The 19,506-nt window shown below is 38.3% G+C and overlaps 1 protein-coding gene across 2 annotated transcripts in view; it reads right to left on the reverse strand.

Annotated features, from left to right (window-relative positions):
- MTHFD2L (methylenetetrahydrofolate dehydrogenase (NADP+ dependent) 2 like) overlaps positions 1-19,506 on the reverse strand; it is a 148,689-nt gene that overhangs the window by 1,669 nt on the left and 127,514 nt on the right. The window lies entirely within an intron of this gene.

Raw genomic sequence — 19,506 nt, forward strand, 5'->3', positions numbered from 1 at the left:
GGCAAAATCTACAAGCCTAGATTTTGGTTTGCTTACATAGGCAGCCAGGGCATTAGAGCCATCTCAGTCTAATGGCTCCCTTGTTTAATTAACAGAATACAGTGGATTTTTCTGCATTACACATATAACCCTAACATCCTCAAATCATTTTTAGAATGAAGTAGACTATAACACACACACACACACACACACACACACACACACACACACTTCTGTGTATGATATCTAATGTGTATAGAAAGAACACAATGAGGCCAACACTGTAGGATGAATCTCTACGCAGCTCAGTTAGTTTTACATAATGAAAATCTATAACCCATGATTGTTCCAACTACATGTAATTCCAGTTAACTACTTCTAAAATACATGATATTGGTCACAAAGGGGATACAGGGTACAGATAGTCCAGCACACATCATCCGTTAAATTAGAATAGTCCTGTTATAAAAACAGCATCACGTATATGTGGATAATACATTCCAGTGCAAGTCTAATAAAAATCATTAAACACATTAAAATTAACTGAGCAAATACACATAGTCCTGTTCTAAGGTATGAATGAAGACTTTTTATTCAGTGAATATACTCAAAGAAAATGGCAGAGAATTTTCATCAAGTTTTATTTAAGAATGTTCTCACACCCACAATATTACAGGTGAATGGTTTCATGAATTGACCTACTGGTTTAGTGTTTCACCATGTGAATAAGAACAATGAACTTTTCCCAGATAACTCTTTTAGTACAAAGTTAGCATAGACAATACTTCTTTAATGCATACTCTGACCTTATCAATCACATGCTAGTTAGATGTATTGCCTTTACAAGTTTGCTCGTTTATTCTTCTACATAAACGAAATCAGTAGATGTTTCCTAAATCTTAATTAAGCATTACTTTTGTACAATTTATATTGCCTTCTTGAAATATGGTTTGTAAAATTTATATTTACCTTATTTTAAGTGTATTAGTATAATGCAATATTTTTTAATAATAGGAAAAGCAAAGGAATAATATTCTTTTACTTGAAGAAAAGTCCAGATAAGCTTGAAGGCATCACACACACACAAAATCCAGCTAGTGTATATCACGAATCTTCTCATGGCATATAACAAAGAAAAGATAAGAATGCTGTGATTTAGAAGGTAATATTTTAGTTTTCCAAAACGTGTCTCTATACATGAAGCATGTCCTTTTCCAGCCATACTTCTATCCAATGTACTCTATGCTGTAGAAACACTAGGCTAGGTCAACAGCTATTTTCATAAATAGCTACAAATTATCATTCCTTTTCTTCCTTTGCTCTCGTTATTCCTACCACCTGGAATACGCTGCTACCTTACCCAAATAAGAAATTCCTTATTATTCTTTAAAAGCCAATAAAATGTTACCTGTCCATCATTTTTCTCAAAAATTCACCCCTCCAGCATTGAATTAAAAGCGCCATTATCTATGTTTCCAGTCACTTTGTACCAAACTCTGTTATGGAATTTACCACACTGTGCTGTTCCTTTCATTAGACACCGGCACCAAGAAGGCAGAAACTAAGTCTCGTGGTGATTATTGTTGTCATTTTTAATCTGAGAACTTCTCCATACACAGGTGAGGCATTCAGTAAATTATGATAATGTGAACTAAATAGCCCTTGAAATTTAAAATCTAAAATCAATTTGCAAGAATGTGTCAGTGCTTTTGACTAGATACAAACAACATCAAAACAATTTAGTTCAAGTTAATTTACTGAAATTCTCAAACTACATATTTTGCATGATGGTGACAAACTGCATTTTTCATTTTCCAATAAGCTGACTTGATGGCATGAACAATGCCTTCCAGAACCTTTTCTATAGGATTAGAGAAGTAATGCCTTTAAAAATTTCAGCAGATCTCTAGAAGAAATGTACTATACTACTATTATTTACACTGATAGTATGTAAAATCATATATTTGTAGAGCACTAACTTTGAAATATTAATAGATAAAAATAGAATACTACTGAATAATATGGCAAATTAAGAATCAAGTACAAACTAAATCTTCAATGGAAAATAAAATGGTTTATTTCACAATCAAAAGTTAGATAAAATTGGGAATCCATTCTGGGTATACAATAATTTTTTATATAATTTGGCTTTCAACTTTGAAAAATGAAGTGGCTTGGAATTATGTATATATGGAAAAATAGTAATAACCACAGCCACTATCAGTTGACTACTTACTACTTGCCAAGAACTTTATACACATCATTTTAATAATTAATATTAATTATTATTTCATTTTAATAGCTGAAGAAAGTGTGGCTCACTGAAGTTAAAGTGACTTACCATTTTCTAATATGGTAGAGACATTATTCACAGCTAGGTTTGAATCATTCTATGATTCCATAATTCTATCTCATCCCAATGCAACTGTATTACCATGACCTGAACAAGTTGAAAAGCCCCAAGAAGGGCTCATGTGCCCCAAATTAACTCAGTTTTCTCAAAGGGTTAAGAGGATATTTTGAAAAAAGAAACAAAGGGGGGGAAAGTTCTAATATAGTAATTTTCCTACAATTTTACTGTGAGTACTCTTAGTTCATCATCTTTGACTTATATCCAGCACTTCAAATTTCAGCTGGCTTAGCAGTTTGAGTTGCTTTCTTTCTTGGGTGAGATTCAGATCAGATAAACCACTGATCTGGTATTATACCCTCCTCTTTCAAATTATGTTTTTCACAAAATGCTTACTATTGCATTCTTTTGCTCAAAAAGTGAGGTTTGAGGTGGAGGAATAGGGAATGAGAATAAGCTGTTGCATGAAATAATACCTGCCCGAAATTTGTAGCTCTGTGTCTGTAGTTTTGCACACTTTACTGTGGAAACTAACACACATTTATCCTGTCCTGTCTATCACTTCATAGAATTAGACTATGTGATAGGTAATGGGTCTTTACCTGACCTGGGCGAGGACTTCTCTGGACATTCATAAGCATTTAGTTGCATCAACAGAGCCCTGTAAATTACTCACTAGGCAGAAGTTTATTACATCACTGTGAACACACCTGGTTATACAAATACTTGTTTCAAATATTTTTATCTTTGAAATAAACTGGGCAGATGTGAAGATGAAGTTTGTACACAGTCATGAGAGGCAGACTGTGATGAATCTGATTTAAAAAATATAAGATCTCTATTCCGTTTAATTTGATTTTCATTAGGTTCTACATCTGAGAAAGAAATGTTAAATTTTTCTGCTGCTGGCTAGTGTTAATGTATTCTTTGTCTATTTACATAAGGACCAAGATATGGAAGTGACTTCTCAAGAGAGATAAGAAATTATCATTGGCCCATACCAACGGGTACAGATGCCAATGCTTAAAAGAAATTCTCTAGTCTAATGATTTTGCATAACTATTTCAAGGCTGTCCTAAGCGACATGTTTATGAAGTACCAGAAGTGGCATATGAGCTAAACTCAGTCATGTGAGAAAGAGTTAAATTCAATTCATGTTTGATGCTCTGAAGAGCATCTTCCCCAATCATGTCCGAGAGATAGTTAAGTTAACAAGCATTACATCACCAGAATAACTTCTCATTGGCTGGTCTTTCCCGAGGGCAGACAAGGGTTTGCACCTGTTTGTAGAAGATGATGCTATTAAAGATTAAACCTATTATGTGTGAGGAAAAAGTATACTACATGCTCCATTGAAAACAATTACAGAAGAATTTTTAGGTAATAGTTTCATTCAAAAACTTATTTACTGTGAGGGAGTATGTGCGGGTTTTAAGGAAAATACTAACAATTCTGTACATATGAGAATCAGGTATTAGATCTTGATTGATATCAATGCTTTCAAGAGAGGCTCATGAACAGGTATCTCAAAACCAGAGTTAGATTAAATTTCATAAAGTCAACATGATTTTAGAGTTACTGAAACTGACAATGGAGGCAAGTAGAATAATCACGAAATCCTACTGTTACCTGTGTGGAACTTACTCTAGGGAATGAGATTTAGATGGAAATGACTTGATAATGTTTAAAGCAGTTACCTGAAAATAAGAATATTTTGAGGAAAGGTGACAATTATGATAATTTATCTGAATGACCTCTCTGTAAATTCTTGACCCTGCAAAGTATATTCTATAGATTTCCTTAAAAATAATGCTCTACCAGCCAGATTTAGACATTAGAGAGTGTATGTTCAGTTGTATAGAAAGGAAAGAAATTACCATTTAAAATCAGTCATTTTGGACACAAGATTTGCCTTTGTACATACTGTTTTCTTTGACATATACTTCCTGCACTTCTCCATCTGATGAATACTTATTCTTCCTTTTCAGATCTGGCTAAATGTCACTTTCTTAGTGGTACTTGTTAACTCCCCAGGCTGCGTTAACTGTTCATTCATTGATCCATGAATCTTAGTAGAGTGATTTTCAGTTTGTAGTCATAGAGTATGTTGGAATCTCCTGAGAACTGTAGTCAAACTAGATATGCCCCCTCCCACCACATGATTCCAGTACACATCACTGAGAATCACTGCTGAAATGAGAGATGTTTCTAACTGGTGGGGGTAGGGGGGAGTATTATACATATAAACAGTGTAGAGTAGATTTAAAACAAGGTTAAAATTCATTGCCTCAGTGAAGGCTACTTCACATGGTGGCCTCAGGTTTCCCAGTCAGGTCCCAGGCAAACCCCAGTGTGCAATACTTGAATGCCCCATTGGTCAAAGCAAGTCACATGGTCAAGCTCAAATTTAAAGGCCTGGAATAGGAAGAATGGCAAAGTCACATTGCCAAGAGGATGTGCTTATGAGGACAGAAGATAGTATAGTCATTTTTTATAATCTACTATAATCGTCTCTTGGATTTCAGTCTCTACCTTATTAGCCATATAACCTACTGCCAGATTTATTCTTTAAAACACAGATTAGATCATTTCAGCTTATAAACATTTGATGAATCTTGACTGTCTCTAGGATGAAATATAAATTCTTTGTCATGGCAATTAGGATCTTTTATGATATGGCCCTACATCCATGTTTGCATTATTTCCTAACCCTGGCATATTCTCCTAACCTCATTATTCACTGTTCACACACATGCTAAAAACTGCCCCGGATAAATTTACAGCAAAAGTTTCATGAGAAAGACAGCCACAGTCACTGCCCCTTGGAACTTACAGTCTAGTTGGGGGCTATATATTACAAATATAATTACCTAAGTAGTAACTGAGCTAAGGCTATGAAATATCCTACAAACAAAATGCTTACTGCACTGTGAACATGCTGGGAGGACCTAACTGAGCCTGAGCACATGTGGTGTATCTCTGCCCAGTCCAGAAATCAGAGGATGAACCAAACTTTTCCACGTGAAATGGAGAGGTGAGTAGACAGTGTTCTTGGTCAGGGAACAGTGTTTGTGATGAGGTGGAAATAACCTTTCCCCAAGGCAGAAAATGGCGTGAACTCCTGGAAACACTGCAAGAAGGCCAGCAGGGCTGACATGCACAAGTGAAGAGTGCAGAAGATGACGTGAAAGAGTCTAGCTCATGTAGGGCCCAGCAGACAATGCTAAAAATCTGGGGCATTAGCCTAAGAGCAATGGTTAAAGTATTTTTATTTTTATTTATTGAAGTATAGTTGATTTACAATGTTGTATTAACTACTGCTATACAGCAATACAAAAGTGATTCAGTTATACATATATACATACTTTTAAAAAATATATTCTTTTCTATTATGGTTTATCATAGGATATTGAATATCGTTCTCTGTGCTTTCCAGTAGGACCTTGTTGTTTATAAAATTTGGAAAAAAAATATTCTGAGGCAGGATAAGTCAAATGGGGAAACTACCTGTTCTGTGTACATTTTTCTAATGAGATCAGTTTATCATCTGGGGCAGAGAAGGGAGAACACAAAAGTATCAATAGCAACATGAAGTGAGATGTGCTAAGATGGGAACAAATTCTGGTTCCTGTGGGAGCACCCCAAATCAAATGGGGGTCAGAGAAATATTTGTAAAGTGGCAGAAAATCTTCAAGATTTTATGGATGTCTGAGGGGGTAAGAAAGAAGGAGAGAATGCAATGCAAACATCGGGAATAATAAAAGCAAAGGAACTTTGGACTTGACAATGAAGCTGATGAAATGGAGGAGCTCAGAGAAGTTCATTATGACCGAAGCACATGGTGGAAACAAGAGAGTAGAAAGAGATGAGGCTGGGAAGGTGGTCAGGGGCTGCATGACCCCGAAGTGAGGGGTCAGGAAACTTAGATTGGGTGATGGCAGCTGTAGTTACTGTGTTCTGGGTGAATGAGCTTTTAAAAAAATATCTTTTGTGAATGAACCTAGGCATTTATATATTTAAGAATAACCAGTTTTGCAAGATGAGAAATTGGAGAGAAAAATGTATGCTACTAAATAATTTTGAGAAGAAAATTTAAAGGAGAAATTCATGTTGTATTTTCATAAAGTTTCAGGTTCTTGAATGCTATTAAATTATCATTCAAGAAATCCTTTTTCAGCCTGGAATATATATCTAATCTGCTGTGCTCCCTTTTCTCCACTATAGAGACATCTACTTTTTATCATGTTATTGGCTTCAGATTTCTAAAGGGAAGAATTAACACAGGTTTTGCTTGACGTAATTTCCAACATTTCTTACTTGAAGTCAACCATCTTTCAATGTCATGATAAGAAGAATAGGTATGGAGCAGAAGATATTCATGTTTAAAATTTGAGGTGATGAGAGGGATGATGAAAGAAACTAGGTGTTCAGTTTATGTGTGTGCCTCAAAAAAATCCAGGGGTGACACAAGGTGTGGAAATATTACTAATGAAGGATACTTATAACAACATAAGGGACATTAAAATGCCTTTTAACAATTAAGGTAGGAATAAAGGAAGAAGTATGTGATCATTAACCTTTTGGCACCAGCAACCCATGCTTCACCACAGGGTGTCTCTGGCTTGCATGTTCTGTGTCATTATTTCCTCTGGAAAATTTACGTTCCCATGTTCCCAGGGCCTGAGCTTAATAACTCTCATCTAAAATACTTTGTTAGGAAGACTCACTAATTCTTAGGCAGATAGTGAATTTCTGCTACAGTACATGATATACTAGTCCAAAGTTCCCAAATAATGGAATCTCCATATGTACCTAAACAGAATTTAATTTTGCTAATACAGTTTGGAAATTGTATATTCTGGCAAAGTCAAAGAATATATTTGTGCTTTATAAATCTATTTTTGGGTGGAAGAGGAGGAATTGATATCTCAAGTTCCTGTAGCATTGTTTTATTTCCCTTTATATTTTGTCCAATTCTCTGTCTCTTTCAACGAAGTACTCTATAGCCCATGTCAGATTTCCAACAATGCTACAACTAATTTTTAAAACCAACCCCCTTCTCCAAAAGGAAAAAGGGATGATTCCTTATCTGTGGCAATGAGCAGCAGAAGAAAAACTCCTCATTCCTTTCATGTGAATTTCAGCCTCCTCCTATACATGTGCAATTGCCTAAATTAAATGCTTGGAGATTTCCCCTTGCTTCTAAATGCAGTCCATTTAGGCATGACGTCTCAAATATATCCACTGTAATGAAGGGGAGACACGCTTCAGGAAAATGAAGTGCATGAATAACAACCAGAAAAACCTGACTGGCATAAGACTGGAGAAATAGTATGACTCAGGAGATAGTATGGAAAACACTGTACTTTCTCATATGGTTGATTAAAAAAATGGCACTTGAGAGCATGATGAGCCAGACAGAGTAAAGGGCTCCTTGAGAAGTGAATGGCTCGCCACTGAATTCTTGCAAGGCAGCAAGGAATCAGGTGCCCCAGAGACAATTTACTATGCTTTCTCTTGCATTTACCTAGCTGCCTGATTCCTGGGGTTTCTACAAGGTTTTTTTTAATATATATATTAAGATATTCATTATCATGGCACCCAGTGGGGTATTAATGGGACAGACAGGATTAATGCCCTACTGGGGACAAGAATATGAGACTCTGGTCACATTTCTATAAGTTGTACTTACAAAGACTTCCTTCACCTGTTTACTGTATTACCTGAATGGGTAAGATGGCTAAGCCTTTTCGTTCTTTTTTTTTTTTTTTTGCTTTAGTTACTTTTCTCCTTATGTTAAATCAAATCTACGTATATCCAGCTACTGTATCATAGATATGAATATCTAAAACTGCCACTCATACAACTCGGAAGGCTTTCAATGGAGCCAAATAGCAAATCAATCACCCAATGAAATTTTGAAATTGTTTTCTACAAACTCTGTCTATGACCCACCAGAGGAACCTCCTTTCTGACCATGAATGGTATCAGCCATCATTGCCAGTTTCTATTTTGGTGGGCAGGAGTAGGGAATCACTGCTAGGATATTTCTAGTACTCTATCAACATGACTAAAAATATCTTCCTTTCATGACTTCCTTTACAAAAAATTATCATTTACTCCTGTCATTCTCCCCAGTCCTTTTACTTTCCTACCCAATCCTTTTCCTCAAGCTTCTGAACATTCGTACAATAGATTGGCAAATCTGTAAACTAGATAGGGTGTTTGGAGTCTTCTCAAAATCTCTTGGCGGGGTCTTGATCCCAGTAGTCTGTCATAATCAACCCAAGACACTAGGAGATAAAATTTCCCTTCCATAGATATTTTTATTTTTAAAAGGTCCTGAGAAACAACTACAAAAAACAAACAAACAAACAAAAAAAACCTCTCATCCTTCAGTATAAAAGAAGAAAGATTTGCAGAGGCATCAGGCACTTCTCCTGTTCTGGTAGACGGCCTTTTTGTGCTTCAACTTCCACTCTGCTCTATAAAGATAGATCATTCAATGTCAAATACGTTCTACTAAAAAGAATGTCTCTAAAGGTTGACCTGATTTCGAAGACCTAGACTTCACAGTAAGCATCTTGTCCATGTTGTAAGTAACAAGGTGGCAATTGGCTCACTGGTAGGGATTTCATAGTGACCATCAGTGGTTCTGCCTGCTTTCTGAAATGACATATGTAGCACTATGACCACAGTATTAGTAACAGTCTCTCTAACCGAGGCTTTTACCAATTTCTATCAGCTTTTTAAAAAATGACTGGAAGAGATCACCTCTGGGCTACAGTGTTAGATCTTCTTTTATACTAAAGCTGAACTTTTGAGCTACCTTGTAATCATTTACCACAAAGAGCTGATATTTTGAGTTGGACTGATCAACCATGTTGTTTTTGACTGAATATCTGTATTCCTCAAAATTCATATGTTGAAATCCTACCCTCCAGTGTGATGGTATTAGGAGGCGGGGCCTTTGGGAGATGATTAGGGGTCATGAGGGTTCCAACCTCATGAATGGAATTAATACTCTTTAAAAAAAAAAGACCCCAGAGAACTCTCGCTTTTTGTGCCATGTGAAGATACAATGAGAAATTAGCTGTCTGTAACTCAGAAGGGTTCTCACCAGAACCTGACTATGACGGCACTCTGATCTTGGACTTCCAGTGTCCAGAAGTGTAAGAAGTAAATGCTTGTTGGTTATGCCACCCAGTCTATGGTAATTTGTTATAGCAACCCAAACTGACTAAGACACATATCATCAAATTAAAATGATTAACACGGAAGCTGAGTTGGTAGAGAGCCAGTCTAATTCTGGTTCTTTACAATGTCATCACGGATTAATAGTTCTCTAAAAGTGATATCATTCCAAAATAGTCTTATTTCCGTAGAAACTGGTAACGTGCTCTTACTTTCCCATCTTGTAGAACAGTGGTCCCCCGGTCCCCAATCTTTTTGGTTTTGTGGAAGACAACTTTTCCAGGGACGAGGTGGTGGTGGGGGCAGGGGCGGGGGGAGGGGGAGATGGTTCAGGTGGTAATGTGAGCCATGGGGAGCGGCAGATGAAGCTTCGCTCCCCCGCCCACCGCTTACCTCCTGGTTCTGAACAGGCCGGAGGACTGCTAGCAGTCCACAGCCCAGGGGTTGGGACCCCTGTTGTAGAACACACATTTGGAATAAGTAGTACCAAAACCACTTCCAAAAGAAGCTTACTTTGACATATAATCTAGAGAATATAAGTTCCGTGAGAGCAGGGACTTTGTCTGTCTGTGCATGGCCATATCCCTAGTACCCGGAAGGTGTGTTGAGTGAGAAATATGTGCTGAGCAAATCAATGTATGACTCAGTGGATGTATCACTACTGAATCTGGGTTTCTGTAGATTAATAATGTGTTGGATGCCATCTTGAGTGGGAGATTTTGTTCCCATTAGGGCAACTATAAGGAATGGCTTCTGTAATGTAAGAGTGACACAAGAGATTTATAAGTATCGAGGATGATCATACAAATGACCAGTGATATGACTAAGAAGGCTGAGACCTGGTATGGGATGGAGAGACAAAAGAAATGTAGGACAAGAAGCTTACGTTACAGAAGCATACAATTTAGTAGGGAACAACTAAATAAAAGTGCAAGGTAGTATAGGATTAAGAGCAAAAAGAATAGAGGCAGACTGAGATCTACTACAGGAGTTTGGAGAAGATGGGGATAATCATGAGCGCTTTAAAGTTATTCATATGACTGTTGGGTGAAAACATACCTGATCAGAAGAGAGCTGAGGCCAGAAAAGTAATGAGGAGCTGGCTGGTAATTGAAATGTGAAGTTACATATTTCCGGATTAGTACTCCAGTGAAGGGGTCCCCAGTCCCTGGGCTGCAGACCAGTCTGTGGCCTGGTAGGAACCAGGCTGCACAGCAGGAGGTGAGTGGTGGGCGAGTGAGCGAAGCTTCATCTGCCGCTCCCCATCACTCCCCATTGCTCGAGTTACCGCCTGAACCATCTTCCTCCCTTGTCCATGGAAAAACTGTCTTCCACGAAACTGGAACTGGTCCCTGGTGCCAAAAAAGTTGGGGACTGCTGCTCTAGTGGGAATGGAGAGAAAGGCTGAACAATGTGCATGTACACAAACACAAACATACACTGTTTTCTGCCAGGTGTTATGCTCAGCAAGTCACATACATTAGCTCAGGTGAGGTGATTATTTCATTTAATCTTCATAACAACTCTATAAGATAGGTATTATTTATCTCAGTTTTTCAGATGATAAAATCAAGTCTCAGAGAGGTGAAGTGATTTGCCAAGATCATAATTGTTTTAAGCAACAGAGCTAGAATTCAAACCTAAATCACCCTAACTCCAAATCATAATCTTTTATGAAAGGTTGTACATAATATAAAACAGCATGGAGTAAAAGGTAACTCTCAGGTTTTGAATGTACAGTACTATGCATAAATAAGACATCTGCAAGCAACTGTAGTAAAAGAAGAGAAAATACAGACGAAAAGCTGCTTTAAAAGCACTCTGGGAGTTTTATACTAGTTTCCTTTATAGTAGTTTCTCAGAAGAATGGTACCTTCTATGTAATTCTAGACACTCTTCTGTTCTCATATTTTGACTATTGGGTTGGAATTTTGAGGAATAATTCTGACCAGATGGAGTCCCAAATTATAGGGTTCTTTTTGCTCTAGGAGAGATTTGTCCAGTGGAGATTCTTTTGAAGAAATCATGGTAAAGCTACAGCTATTTGGGGCCAAATCACGATTATTTAGAATATCATACTTTCCTCATTCAACAATGTTGGACCTATTATTGAGTACATAAGGCCTTTTGTAATTTTTCCTCCTTGCCTTTGATCTGCTGTTCCCTTCACATGGAAAGAGCCCCTTTTTCCTCTCCCATTTTCTGCCCTATATAGACATAAATAGATGAAATTCATTGATCCTTTCAGACTCATCTCAAAAGGATTCTAGAACAGGTACCTTCACTCTTGCCTATTTGAAAACTCTTAGAGTCATAAATAATTCTCCTCTTCCTTTTATATCTAATCATTTAGCCAACCATTCTAACTCTCCTTTTAAACTTTATCTACCATCTAACTACCTCTTAATACTTTCACCCATTACCACCCTGGGCCACACCCCATCTTGGATAATTTCTTACCTGGATAATTACAGTGGGCTCTTAACAGGCACCCAATTTATATCCTCAACTCTCTAAGGTCTATTTGCCATTCAGAAAACCAGGGTTATCCTGTGAAAATGCAAAAATATCATGTCTTTGGCCCAAATCCTCCAATGGCTTTCCATTGCACTTAGAGTAAAATTCAAATTCCTTTCCATGGTCTGTAAGGCCAGTCACGATGTGGCACCCCTACTGCTACCTCGTTGAGTTTACAGCCGAGCATTCTTCCCCCTGTTTGTTCTGTCCCAGTTACAGCGGCCTTCTTCAGCTTATCCATACCAGCAGCCACGCTGCACCTCAGGGTTTCTACACGTGCTGTTCCATGTGTCTGGACTGTTCCTCCCCCATATATCCACATGGCTCTCTCCCTCACTTTGTTCAGGTCAGCAGTTAGCTTTCTCTGACCACCCTTTCTAAGCAACCTCACTCCATAAATCTGTAGCCCCCCTTTTCTTGTTTTATTTTTGTAACATTAAATACTGCCTAATATAGCATATGTATGTATTTATTTATTATCTGTCTTCTCCAACCAGAATGTAAGCTACTTTTGGGGAAGGACTTGGCCTATTTCTGTCACTGTTGCATCCCAAGTGCCTATGACAATGCCAGAAACATAGCGTCTCCCACCCCCTCCTGCATCCCATCCCGCAGTTCCTCTCTGGCCTCCAGGAATTCCTGAGAGGACCCCGAGCAGCCCCTCCTCTTCCCACTGTCCTCCTCAGCATTTTTTAGAAAGGGTTATTGTGAGGGGCCAGAGAACCCCTAGGCTTCTACTGTGCAGGGAATTGTGGGCCAGAGAGAAATCACTGCCAGGGGTGGGCTCAGCTGTTGTCTCCCCTCCAAGGCTGGACGTGTCTCGTTCCTGGGGCAGTTTAAGAAACGAGTGGGTTATAGGCCTGGAGTGGCTGGACAGACCAGCTCAAGGTTTGGCCTTCTCTTTCTTCTTACTTTCCCAGGGTGGCTGGGCTAGATGCCCCCTTTTCCCTCCCTCTCTAGGACCAACCACTCCTCATCCACAAATCCCTCCCTGAGTTCAAGCACAGACTCCATCATGAAAACTGTTTTCCTCGGTAGCTTAGTGAGCTGGTGCTGGTCCCGCCTCCCTGTGAAGCTAACCCAGCTGCAGGAGGGCACTCGGCCCCACTGCCTTCCCAGACTGTCCACAGGAGGGTGCCCAGCAGGGCAGCACACAGGGCCCCAAAGGAGGATCCGAAGGGCAAGCAGGGCACTGAGGAGCAGAAACCCAGGTGTGAGTCCCGGTCCCCATCCCTGCCCGCAGTGTCTCAGGCCGATCCTAACATCCTGCATGCTGTGTTCTTTTTTTAAAAAATGTATTGAGATATAATTGACATTGTGTAAGTTTAATGTGTACAAACCTGTTAATTTGACACATTTATATATTGCAATATGATTACCACTGTAAGTTTAGTTAACAGCTTTATCACGTCACAGAATAATAATTTCTTTTTTGTGGTGAGAACAACTGGTCTTTTAGCAAGTTTGAAGTGTATAATATAGTATTGTTGACTATATCATTATGCTGTGCATTAGATCTTCAGAACTTATTTATCTTCTAGTTGCAAGTTTGTATCCTTTAACATCTCCCCAGTTCTCCCACCCAGCCCCTAGTAACCACCATCCAACTCTGTTTCTATGAGTTCAGCTTTTTTAGATTCCACATATAAGTGAGAGCATAGAGTATTTTTCTTTCTCGGTCTGGCTTATCTCACTAAGCATAATGCCTTCAAGATCTATCCATGTTGTTGCAAATGGCAGGATTTCCTTCTTTCTCATGGTTATATAATATTCCATTGTATATATATCACATCTTCTTTATCCATTCATCTATTAAGGGACACAGGTTATTTCCATATCTTTTGTGAATAAAACTGCAATAAACATGACATATATTTTTGAAATCCTATTTTCATTTCCTTTGGATATATACCAGAAGTGGGATTGCTCATAAAATCAACATACAGAAATCAGTTACGTTCCCATACACTAACAATGAAATATCTTAAAATGAAATAATGAAACTATCCTGCTCACAATAGCTTCATAAAACAATAAAATACTTAGGAATAAACTTAACCAAGGAAATGAAAGACCTGTACAATGAAAACTGCAAGACTTTGAGGAAAGAAATTGAAGAAGACACAAATAAACAGAAAGATATTCCATGTTCATGGGTTGGAGGAGTTAATATTTTTTAATTGTCCATACTACCCAAAGCCATTTATATATTTGGTTCAATCTCTACCAAAATTTCAATGGCATTTTTCACAGAAATAGAAAAAAAAAATCCTAAAATTTGTATGAAAACACAGAAGACCGTGAATAGCTAAAGCAGTGCTGAGAACAAAGATGGGGGCATCACACTCCCTGACTTCTCACTATATTACAAAGCTACAGTAATGAAAGCAGTACCATACCGGCATAAAAATAGACACACAGACCAATGGAAGAGAATTGAGAACTCGGAAATAAGCCCCACATACAGGGTCAACTAATATTTGACAAGGGAGACAAGAATACTCAATGGGAAAAGGATAGTGTCTTTAACAAACAATGCTAGGAAAACGGGATAACCACATGAAGAAAAATGAAATTGGGGCCCTTTCTCACAGCACTCACAAAAATTAACTTGAAATGGATTAAAGTCTATGTAAGACCTGATACCATAAAACTCCCAGAAGAAAACATAGGGAAGAAGCTCCTTAACATTGGTCTTAGCAACAATTTTTTGGATATGACACCAAAGCACAAGCAACAAAAGTAAAAATCAACAAGTGGGACAACATTAAACTAAAAACCTCCAGTACAGAAAAAGTAACAACAAAATGAAAAGGCAACTTACAGAATAGGAGAAAATATTTGCAAACCACATATTGGATACGGGATTAATAACCAAAATATATAAAGAACCCATACAACTCAATAGCAAAAGAAACCCCAAACAACCCAATTAAAACAATGGGCCAAGGAACTGAATGGATATTTTCCCAAAGACAACATACAAGTGGCCAATGGTACATGAAATATTGCTGAACATCACTAATTATCAGTGAAATGCAAATCAAAACCACAGTGAGATACCACCTCACACTTGTTAGAATGGCTACTATCAAAAAGACAAGAAATAAGTTTTAGCAAAGGTGTGTAGAAAAGGGAACACGTGCACTGTTAGTGAGAATGTAAATTGGTACAACCACTGTTGAAAACAGGATGGATTTCCTCAAAAAATTAAAAATAGATCCAGCAATCCCACTTCTGGGTGTATATGCACAGGCTGTGTTCTAACAGCAGGTATCTCACCTTGCCTGGCTGGGCATATGCAAAAAATCTTAACGCTTGAACCAGGAGAAACATGGGTCTTTGGGACCCTATGCAGCCCTGGGCCCCAGGAACAGTAGCCAAGAGCTTTCTCATAGGCTTGTCCCCAGTTCCTACAAGTATGACCCAGGCCTTCTCGACTCGGGCTGCCTTAAAGTACCATTGCCCCCACGACTGGGGTCTCTGTAGGCTGTGCCCAGGCCTGACCCTTGGTCTTCAGAAGAGCCTCGTGGCAATGGCAATAGCTCCATCTCCCGAGGCCGGGGGCCCTGAGTCTGAGTCAGACCCCTACACTGTGGCCCCCTGCCCACCTCTTGGCTAACATGGCCCAATTCAGCCTTGGCAAACCTACTCTCTGTTGCTATCCCATTTATCTGGTGTCCCAGCTTTACCCTTAACCTGGCCTGGAACACTCTGGGAGCCCTTTCTCAGTTTGTGTGCCACTGTGAGACCAGCAGGGGCAGAGGGAAGCTTGTGGACCTGAGCCAGCTGGCTTTCCTCCCAGCATACCACCCTGAAGCCCTCCTGCTCTCCTGCCACATCTCACTTTGTAGGTTTCTCTTTCTCACCAGTCAAAATAAGTGGTAAGTCATGGGCCTTTCCTTCTCAGGACATGTTGCAGATGGTCCCTGGGCCAAGGAGTGTCTCCTGACCTGCTCCCTTTGTTATTTTTCCAACTTCTGGACATATTGCATGACATACACTTCAATAAAAAGTATAGCCTAGTGAATTAGAAGGGCTACTGAAAACATCAGTAATAATCAAGAGCCTGAAAATAAGGTCAGTAAAGGTGGAGTTATGAAAAATGGAAGCCCCAAAAGGTCTTGATATAATTTTTGACATTGCATGAAGTAGTCAAAAAGTGTCTAGTCTCTACCAATGATTGAATAATAAAAATGAATGTAGTTAGAACCAGATAGTTTGATGAGGCTATAAAGACTATGCAAATTCTATTGGAAATCTACATATCCTTTACCTACAGAGAGATCAGAGTTAATACTGTAACAACTGAGTCAAGACATAACTTCCCTGACACTAGGCATCCACTAACCCCCTAGGGAAAAACAAAGCAGCTCATGCTTTGAAACTGACTAAAAAGCAAGCAGACAATGATGAGATTGTCCCTGAGGTTTTCATAACAGAATGAATTTAGGACAGACTGAATGGTATGTGGATGCTGGATGAAGAAATCTCTTTTTTTTTCCCAAGTAAGAGGTTGGTCTTCAAGTTCTTATATACAGAATGGATTGCTATTCACCCAAGTATGGTGCCCATCTAGAGACTATAAATTCCACATCTTTTTTACTCCCACATAGGAGCAGCCATGTGACTATGTTCAGGTCAGTAGGATGCTACCAGAAATGATACATGCATCTTCCAGTTCAATTTTCTCAAAAGTGAAGTCACTTGCCTTCATCTCTCTTTCACCTCCATGGAAGGAACCATGGATGAGGAGGCAATTCAACTGTGTAGATAACAATGCTCAAGTGGAATAGCGTTACAGGCTGAATTGTGTCCTCCCCAAAATTCATACGTTGAAGTCAACCTCAGTACCTCAGAATGTCGCTGTATTTGGAGAGAGGGTCTTTCAAGAGGTAATTAAGTTAAAACAAGGCCATTGGTGTAGGCCTTCATCCAATATGACTGGTGTCCTTATAGGAAAGGAAATTTGGACACAGGTATGTACAGAAGGAAGATGATGTGAAGATACAGGGAGAAGACGACCACCTATAAGCCAAGGAGAGAGGCATTAGAAGAAATAACCCTGGCCACACCTTGATTTCTGACTTCTAGCCTCCAGAATTATGTGAAATAAATTTCTGTTGTTTAAGCCACCCAGTCTGTGGTACTTAGTTACGGCAGTTCTGTCAAACTAATATAAAAGGTAAGATGGATGAAACCAGTATCCCTGAATGAAGCAGAGCTGATTGTCTGCCTAACTCTGGACTTTTATGGGAGTGAACTAAACTATTCTGTTGAATTCATGTATTTTGGTGTCCCTTTGCTATAGCAGCTTAACCTATACTCTAGTATAATACTTAGAGGGGGGAAAAAAGGGAAACAAGCATTTAAGAACAGAGAAGGAGCGAGGCAAACCATGATATAGTCACTGAACATAACCATGAACTAGGACCTCAGCATGGAAAATGACTGATAAAAATTTAAGTGCATAAGTCATATATTTCTCAAAGTATGTAAAATATGCATATACAAAATGTCTAGAAGCAACTGTAGTTTAAAAAAAAAACTATTGGTTGTGTTAGAGGATTCAACACATAAAATGTGGCTTCTTTATTTTGATAATTTAAATCAGTTCCATTAACAATATATGTACCTTTAGACTTACCTCTATAATTTCTATTTACTATCCTATAAGTTTAAGTCAGCAAAGAGAATCATGTTTAGACATTAACCCCACCTATTCTGATTCTGAGAAAAGTGCTACACACTGTTCCTCCTTCCTATCTCTTTGCTTTCTTCTCACCAGTTCTTCCCAGCATTGTCTTACTCCCTGCTTTCTTACAGACCAGTAAGTGGAGCAGAGCGGTCAGGGATGGAAGAATTGAAGACAAGGAGGAGAGATGGGAGGAAATACAGAGCAGACACTTCAGTTCCTTTCATTCCACCTCAATCCCTGCAGAATTCATCACAAAACTGAAGCAAAGCTATTGAAGCTTCCAAAAATTATAGACACATCTGTGTGTTATCTACGAGGTGTAAATGAGGCATATGAATGTTCACCAATGTGAACAAGCTTAGCTGAAGTAACAGCATAGGAAGTCATTAATTAGATTGTTCAGCTGACCAAATCCATTCAGTGAATGGCTGTTACAAAAGCATCGTAATTATGAGCTTCTGAGTCCTGGCCCATAGACTGTTTCCCAGCTCATTATTCAGAAGAAGCAGTTTATAACTCATACCATATCATCTCTTATTTCTGTTTCATGAGAATACAGCCTTCTTTGTTAGGAATGTATGAATTTCCTTTCAAAGCTACCAATAGAAAATGATTAAAAGAAATTCCAAGTGAAAGTGGGTATGCCTCATTGTTTTGTTTTGTTTTAAATCTATATTAGCAAATGTAAGGTTTTCATAAGATTATTTATTTTATGATTGTTTGTAATGAAAAACAATTTTTCGACATACACAGTAATTTTATCACTGATGTTTTAAAATACCATTTCTTCTTGTAATGTCTTAAATTGAAGGGGGGGGGCATGTTCAAGTAATTGAAAGGTAGCAGTAAGCACCTGTCAGATGCTGGAAACAATGATGAGCTATCTTGAGTTCCATAACTGAGGATCAATAGAAAACAAAATAGCACTTTAGTAATAGCTTTAAGGCTTTATTAATTCCTCAAAGCACCCAGAGGGGAATGGTGTTGCACAGAGGCCTAACTTGGATCTATTTTGAGCAAAAGCACCAGTGTGGATTTCCTAGAAAAGGTGCTAAGCAAACAATGCCTCCAACACTGCATAACCTCCATGGGCAGTAATACTGAGAAATTGTAATCAAACACAATTGCATAATCATGTAGTAGAGGTGATTATGACAGTGGATATGAATTTGAACTATATGACCACTAATTTCATGAATTTTATTGAACATAGAGATAAATGCAGGAAGGGCTCACTTTTTACAGTAATGTAAGATCATAAAAATGACTATGCAAGCTGAAACAGTGCAAAGTAATCTTAATAATCAATGGGGGGAAATTACATTTGCTCAACGACCTTTAAAAATTTTTTGTCAAAACACTAAAAACTCTCTTACTGTGATTTATAAATGTACAGAGAATTGAAAATAATAGTAAAACTAGTATTTATTTATTATACCGTAATTTAAACATTAGAAACATTGAGAATCAAAGTGTTTTCTTTATTTGTAAAAATCTTATTGAAGAGTAGTTTGAATACTGCTTTTCTTCCCCTGGTCGTATACCTTATAACACAAAGCTAGTATCTCTTTTATGACTTGATGACTTGTCAGATTCCTTTCTAAGTTTGGATCCACTTCCAACATTTTGTCTTTGCCCTTTCTTATGTCATGAACTATCTCTGAGAGTTCCTTTAATGTAGAGTTTTATGCCAGTGTCACTTCCCCTGGGACACTGTCATCCTTTCAGTAACAACCACTTTCCTCATTTATGTCGATAAGTTCGCCTT

This window comes from Balaenoptera acutorostrata, chromosome 5 (assembly GCF_949987535.1).
Source record: "Balaenoptera acutorostrata chromosome 5, mBalAcu1.1, whole genome shotgun sequence".
NCBI classification, from domain to species: domain Eukaryota; kingdom Metazoa; phylum Chordata; class Mammalia; order Artiodactyla; family Balaenopteridae; genus Balaenoptera; species Balaenoptera acutorostrata.